This window comes from Micropterus salmoides, unplaced genomic scaffold (genome assembly GCF_014851395.1).
Source record: "Micropterus salmoides isolate LMB-PRFRI ecotype aquatic unplaced genomic scaffold, ASM1485139v1 Ms_hic_scaffold_7, whole genome shotgun sequence".
Taxonomy (NCBI): Eukaryota; Metazoa; Chordata; class Actinopteri; order Centrarchiformes; family Centrarchidae; genus Micropterus; species Micropterus salmoides.
Genome location: NW_024044459.1, coordinates 33,240,562 through 33,246,771, shown reverse-complemented (window position 1 = coordinate 33,246,771; position 6,210 = coordinate 33,240,562). Strand labels below are relative to the sequence as shown.

At 39.8% G+C, this 6,210-nt stretch overlaps 1 protein-coding gene across 1 annotated transcript in view; it reads left to right on the top strand.

Annotated features, from left to right (window-relative positions):
- Window positions 1-5,826: 5,826 nt before the first annotated feature.
- piwil2 (piwi-like RNA-mediated gene silencing 2) overlaps window positions 5,827-6,210 on the top strand; it is a 38,899-nt gene continuing 38,515 nt past the window's right edge. Inside the window, exon 1 of the mRNA XM_038703948.1 lies at window positions 5,827-5,924. The gene's annotated coding sequence lies outside the window, so the exon portion shown is untranslated. The remainder of the gene's footprint in view (window positions 5,925-6,210) is intronic.

Here is a 6,210-nt window from a genome sequence, read left to right as displayed (position 1 = left end):
TTATTAATAGAACTTAATGTTTGCCTATTTTATGACTGCCTGTGAGTTAATATAAAAAAAATCCCATTTGATGTCACATATAATATCTCCTCCTCAGTACACTCTGCATGCGTTGTTATAATGGTCAGGAGGAGCTGGCTGGCGCCTCAAACACAGCTGACCCTTTTTTTGGGTGAGTTGTGGTAGGGGTTGAGTTTGTGGGAATAATGCAGCAAATTTTGGTTTTTAAAACAATTCTGCTTTCCTCGCATGCCTCTTGAATTGATGAAGAGACTGAAAATGAACCTCATGGCATTTTTCCACTGCCTCCCAACAAGCATAAATCATATGTTTTATAAATAGAACATCTCAAGATAACCCTCAAAAGTAAAAATCATTCAACAAAAAGTGAAGTTTCTCTTGTATGTGCTTTTCTTTTCTACTGATGATTTTCTTGGTGGCCTTGGCTCTTCATATTTAAGCACTGAAGATAAATCAAAAGAGAAAGACCAGCGCTGATGATGATGCTGGAAGACAGTGAGGACATATGGGAAAGCTTCCCAGGACTTCAGCTACTTGCATCGTTGTCCAGACAGCAACAGCTGGTGTGTTTTCCCCCTTTGGCTCTGGAGGAGCAAATTCTGTTTCCCACAGTTCCCGTATAGCGTGGCATCACTGCTCCCAACCCCCTTAGATGCAAGCCACCACAGCCACGGCCTTTTACTCACCATTAGCTACCACTCGGTCTGACACACAGTCAGTAATGATTGTCACATCAGATTAATGCAAGTGACCATTGGCAGTTTCTGCTAGTCCTCCTGCTGTCAGGAAAATTTGGGCCGTTTATGTTGAGGATATTACACGTGTGGATGTCAGAGTAGATGGGTCACGTTTCCAGGGTGGAGAGCTCCTGAGGTGAGTTCTCGGAGCTTATGCAAAGCAACATGTCAGCATGACAGTGTCTCTTTCAGCCCCTCTGAGGGTCTTGTAATGAAAGGGGTTAAACATGTATGGATTATACCTTCTGTGGGAGCAATAATTACAGATGGTTAGGAGAAAGCATGACAAGAGAAATTCAAATTAAACTGCTGCAAATTGTTAACAATTAATGGTGCTGTGTCTTTGTGGAAGCAACAACATAAACATTCAGTCATGTTCAGTTTGTGGTGTTTGTAGTGGTTTGTGTGTGTCTCTTTCAATAGTTTTTTGTCTCTCTTTGTGTTCATTCATTGTTTTTCATCTCTGTCTGTTAGTTTTGTGTCTGAACAGCTGCCTACTGAGCAGTGGCCCAGAGGTCCAAGAGGTAGGTGGGGCCCCGCGCCAGTGCTCAGAAGGCCTGTTCATAACCTCTGTTCAGTACTCCATCCATATATTCATGTGGAGCTCCCAGGCATCACGTCTGTTCTAACTCTTGAGCATTTCGTTTGTTGACAGTTGAACTTTGGTGCAACCAGGCTACCGCGCTGAGACAGCCGAAAATGCACATCCTTTACATAGTTTGGTGTAGTTTGTTAGAAGTGGAAGCATAATTTGAACCAATTACAGGAAATGACCTCAAAATGCAAAACCTTTGATCCCCCTTGGTGCCTGCCACAATCCCAGGTGGCCTCTTTGAACGTCAGGCTCCAAAGACTCTGTCCAATAAACAAGCCCCATGTGAGTCCATGTGACATTTGTTCACAAGCCCTGGATCCCTTCTAATTTGGCTTTATTTGGCCTTAAAGAAACGAAAATATTAAGTAAACATCAAGTTTTACATTTTGACCTGTAATTCCAACATGTCAGTCATTTTCTGATGTTTAAATGTCAGAGCATGCAGCCAAAAGCAAGCCCGCAGGTCTTATCCAAACATCCTGCATTTGACATGACAAGCATTGCTACTGACTATGTCAGTCTGGAGCCCATCTGTGCCTCTGACATGAACTGGCATAATGTTATCAGTCAGTCAGTTGAAGTGAAATGTCTGTTCTTTAGATGTAGATTACAGCTGAAGGCAGACAGGTGGAGATTGTACCTCTTCATAGGCCAGGGGGGGAGATAAACATTGTTTATCTGGTTTTCTTGGCAGCAAATTGAGTATTTGCAAACGTGGCCTTAATAAAGGGACACAATCAGGCACAGAGCAGGAGCTGGGCAACGAACAGGTAATTCCATCATGACAACAAAATGTTGGAGAGGCGTACTAGAGAAACACATTTGTTTTAGAAGTACCTGACCAGAGAAATGACAGATGAACAACACAGAAGAGTGTTTGTCTGCGCTGAACTCAAAGGGACAATCACTTTCAAATGACTAACAAACAATAACATCAATGCTTTCTTACACTGCATTCATGTAACTTAAATGAGTTTGAGCTTTTTGCTAGCTCATTACAGAAGCCAAGCAGTTGTTCATGTTGTCTTAAACCCCTCTATCTCAATAACACATTATCTCAAAGCATATATGTATCAAGATTTGTTTACTCAGAGCCACAGATGAATCATTTCCGTATCGAATCATAGAGAATTGATCACATGATAACTAGGTAAACACTTTTGTGACATGGTCGAGCTCATCTGCATCAAATGTAGCTGAAGTATTGAAGCCAATTGTCAGTGATCTTGAGGAAAACAATTATCTGAGAGTCTAAAAGTAAACACGTCCACTCACAGCTTGCATGTTTTATTTTTTAAGTATAGAAAAACTCATTTGAAAAGAGGTCCTGTCTTAAAAAGTAAGATTTAGTATTTAAAACACATGTTGTAGTGCAACAAAGACAGAAGTCGTGTCATTTTGTAAACAAACAAAAACATCCTAATAAGTCCATTAGCAAACACATCAGGTAACACATATTCATGTGGACGAACAAAAGTTAAAACCCTATTTGCTAAGTCACAGCCACAGAAACTAAAGGGCTTTAGATTTTGTATCTACAGTATAAATGTTTCTCTTAACATCTTAACACAGGCATTACTCTCAGCTGCTATTGGCAGCTTCCACTGTGATTGATTTTTTTAAAAATAGTCACAGCAATGGTCGTGCCCTGATCTTCTGCCCTGAGCTTTTAAAATTGAGTCAGAGCCAGTCACATGTTACTCATCACTGTAGCGTAACTGCCAATGTTGTTATGAGTCTATTGGTCATATGCTGGCAGATGAAAACAAAAACTTTAATGATTTACCTAAAGCTTTAAATGTTTTGGCTTCATTTTGACATGAAAGGTCTCCAGTGTCGTCTTACAGGTCTCAAAGTTCTCCTCCCCATGTTGGCCATGGAGGCCTCTGCCACGGACGCTTCAGCTTTTAGTTTTATCTGGGGCAATAAATGTATTAGGCATCGTCCCTGTTAATTAAACAGTAAAATCCAAATTAAATTATATGGGCTTGTAAATGCATCCCTAAGCATTCATAATTGTTTAACTGACCTCTTGGGTGATTTAATTGCTGATGCAATTAGTGGAGAGATAAACAATTATTAACTGGATGAGCTCTTAATGCATATATGATTTATCGTTTTCATTTTAAGTTTCTTTTTAACAGATTTAGGCAAAGTTAGTAGCATCTGTGGGTGGAAATTTGCCATTTATAATTAAGGTTTGTTATTCGATCCCCAGCGTTTCTTGTCCACATATCAAAAGGCCCTTAATGTGGACAGACGCTGAACTGAAATTGCTCCCAGTGCTTTTGGGTCAATTTAAGTTGCTTTTGGACAAAAGTGTGTACTAAATGTGATTTCAGTCTTGTCAGAAAAATGCAGCAAAGAAAGAGAAACTGTGACAAAAAAAAGAGATGTAACACATTCTCAAGCTTAATTCTTTCAATGGAGTTGGGTTTGCGAGCTTCACCTCATACCTACAAACCGCTGCAGAGCTGCTGCGCTGAAACAGTAAGGATGAAAGTGCCTTGCTCAAAGGAACTTCGTTCCTGCTGCAGGGAGTCTAAATGCAAGGTCACAAACGTTTTAGGCTCCTCTGTTTTTTCTCAACAGGTAAACAATTACTGATTGCTTGATTGCCACCCACGAATCTGAAACAAGGCTCGCTCTAATTAGAATTAAAATAAATCCTTCACACTGACAAGCTATTAGCTGCACTGTTTTACATTTACATTTTGCTGAGGCACTTATTCAGAGACACATACAGTGAGTAGTGAGTCACCAACAACATACATGTTGCAATTACTGTAATATGACGCATAATTTAAATATACACATACATGTGACAGATTCTGATGTTGTTTGGTCTGATAGAGAAGGTTTTTCGGAGCAGATTCATTATCGAAGGTCAGTTTGATTCTCTTATCTGTGGCAGTCACCTCTATCTGTTGATGATAAAAATCATTTACAAGCCTCACCAGGCTCCCTTTTAGTTGTTGCTATTTATGTGATGTTGTCTTGTAAGCACTAATGATGAAATGGATTCTGTCGAGGACTGCCTTGGCATGTTCATCAATCTAAAAATAACTATAACTGTTAAAAGTTCCATTAAAAGTTGACTTGAGGAGAGAGGAGACTTGACAGCAGTGAAACACACTATACCATCTGGTCACTCCCAAAAAAAAAAGAAAAGGACCAAAGCAATGGTTACTTTCTAGAACAGTGATTAATGTATTCCTGCAGAGACCAGGTGTGTGCACAAAGTCATCACCTCAATACCTCTGGGAGCATGTTGGTGATTATTTCAAAAGAGTCTAAGACTAATTGCCACTATGCCTGACCGGTGACCCAAAAACCAAAGCTCTGTGGGACTTTGGACTTTTAAGAATGTCAGTCCACCACCTATCTACGCACTTGTCAGCAGCTGACCTTGAGTAGGAGGTGAAGTGTCTTTTCATCGCGATTGGCTTTTTTAGTTGTGCCTTTTTATATCCAAAATAAATGTTCTTTGTTGTGAAGTGAGACAATTAGTGAAAGCCAAGATCTGTAAAACAAAATTCCTCTTGAACGCCATAAATGGCTGTGATATATGCACAGCAACTACAGAATTTTGGTAATTTCCCAAAAGACAACAGAGACCCCGTGTTTAATCACAGTAACCATTTTTAGCTTTGTCTCAAGCATTTTAAATATGTTAAATGAAATTAACTTTATTGTCACATATACTGGCAGAATATGTATGCAAAAGTTGTGGGCAGCCAGTGTGCAGCACTCGAGGACCAGTTACTTGGTCAAGCGCATTGACTGGAAAAGCTGTGTAAGTTTTGCGCACTCATATAATCTGATTAGTCAGTGTGGTGAAGGTAAACATTTAGGAGTTTTATCCCAAATACTGTGGATCGTTGGCTTAATGTGTGACGATAAATTTATGATTTGTGAATAACCATGATATGGTTAAGCTTGTCAAACAAATTACTCACCACCAACAAGCTGCACAACAATATTTATGAACCACATTGACACCACATTTAAAGGGCTGCAGTTGGCCACTAACATACTGTTGCAGTGTTTAGCTGGCAGCTTCAGGAGGCCATGTTGGGTCCCAGAAAAACTCCCTTGTTTAAAGAAAAAAAGGCCAAATGCTATTTTAACGTTAATTCCATCTAAAAGAAATTAGCTATATAAATTCACCCGGACTCCACGTCATGAGTCTGCATTAAAAGTCAATTACAGGACATGCAGGTCACTGACATTAATTAATAGACTGATGCTGTAGTCATGAAGTGACAGTGATTTTCCCAACATTGCCCACGTGATACAACTGGTGAAGCAGATTGATCAGGTGTCACACCACCTGTGCTCCCACCAGAGGGCGACGAAACATATTCCCCAGTATCATAAATTTACAATAAACGATTGACAGGTAGAGTAAACCAATGCCTTGCCGCAGAATCTACTGATTATCCAATAAGGGTGTCGGAGGGAAGATACCATCCATCAGCCCTTTGAATTCCTACCTTGGATATTGACGCCACAGGCAGCTACTGATTGGGCACTTTGCGCCAGGTTGGAGGCATCTCGTCGGATATTATGTGAGTTATAATGCTGAAATGTTAATAACTAATAGTGTGCTCTTGAAACTTGAAAAGCATTGCTGAATTGTTTGGAAGTATTTCGTTTCTAGCAGTTGTCACTGAAAATTTTCCTCAACACGTGTTTCTGTTAACTAGCTTAACTGACACTGCTAATAAAGTTTTATGTCTAGTGTAAACTGGCTAAGTCAGCTAGTTGGTTTATTAATTGATACATAATTAACTTAAATTAACTTTATGAAGGGAAGCTGTTGAGGGGAAAACGACGTTGTGTATATCAAACGTT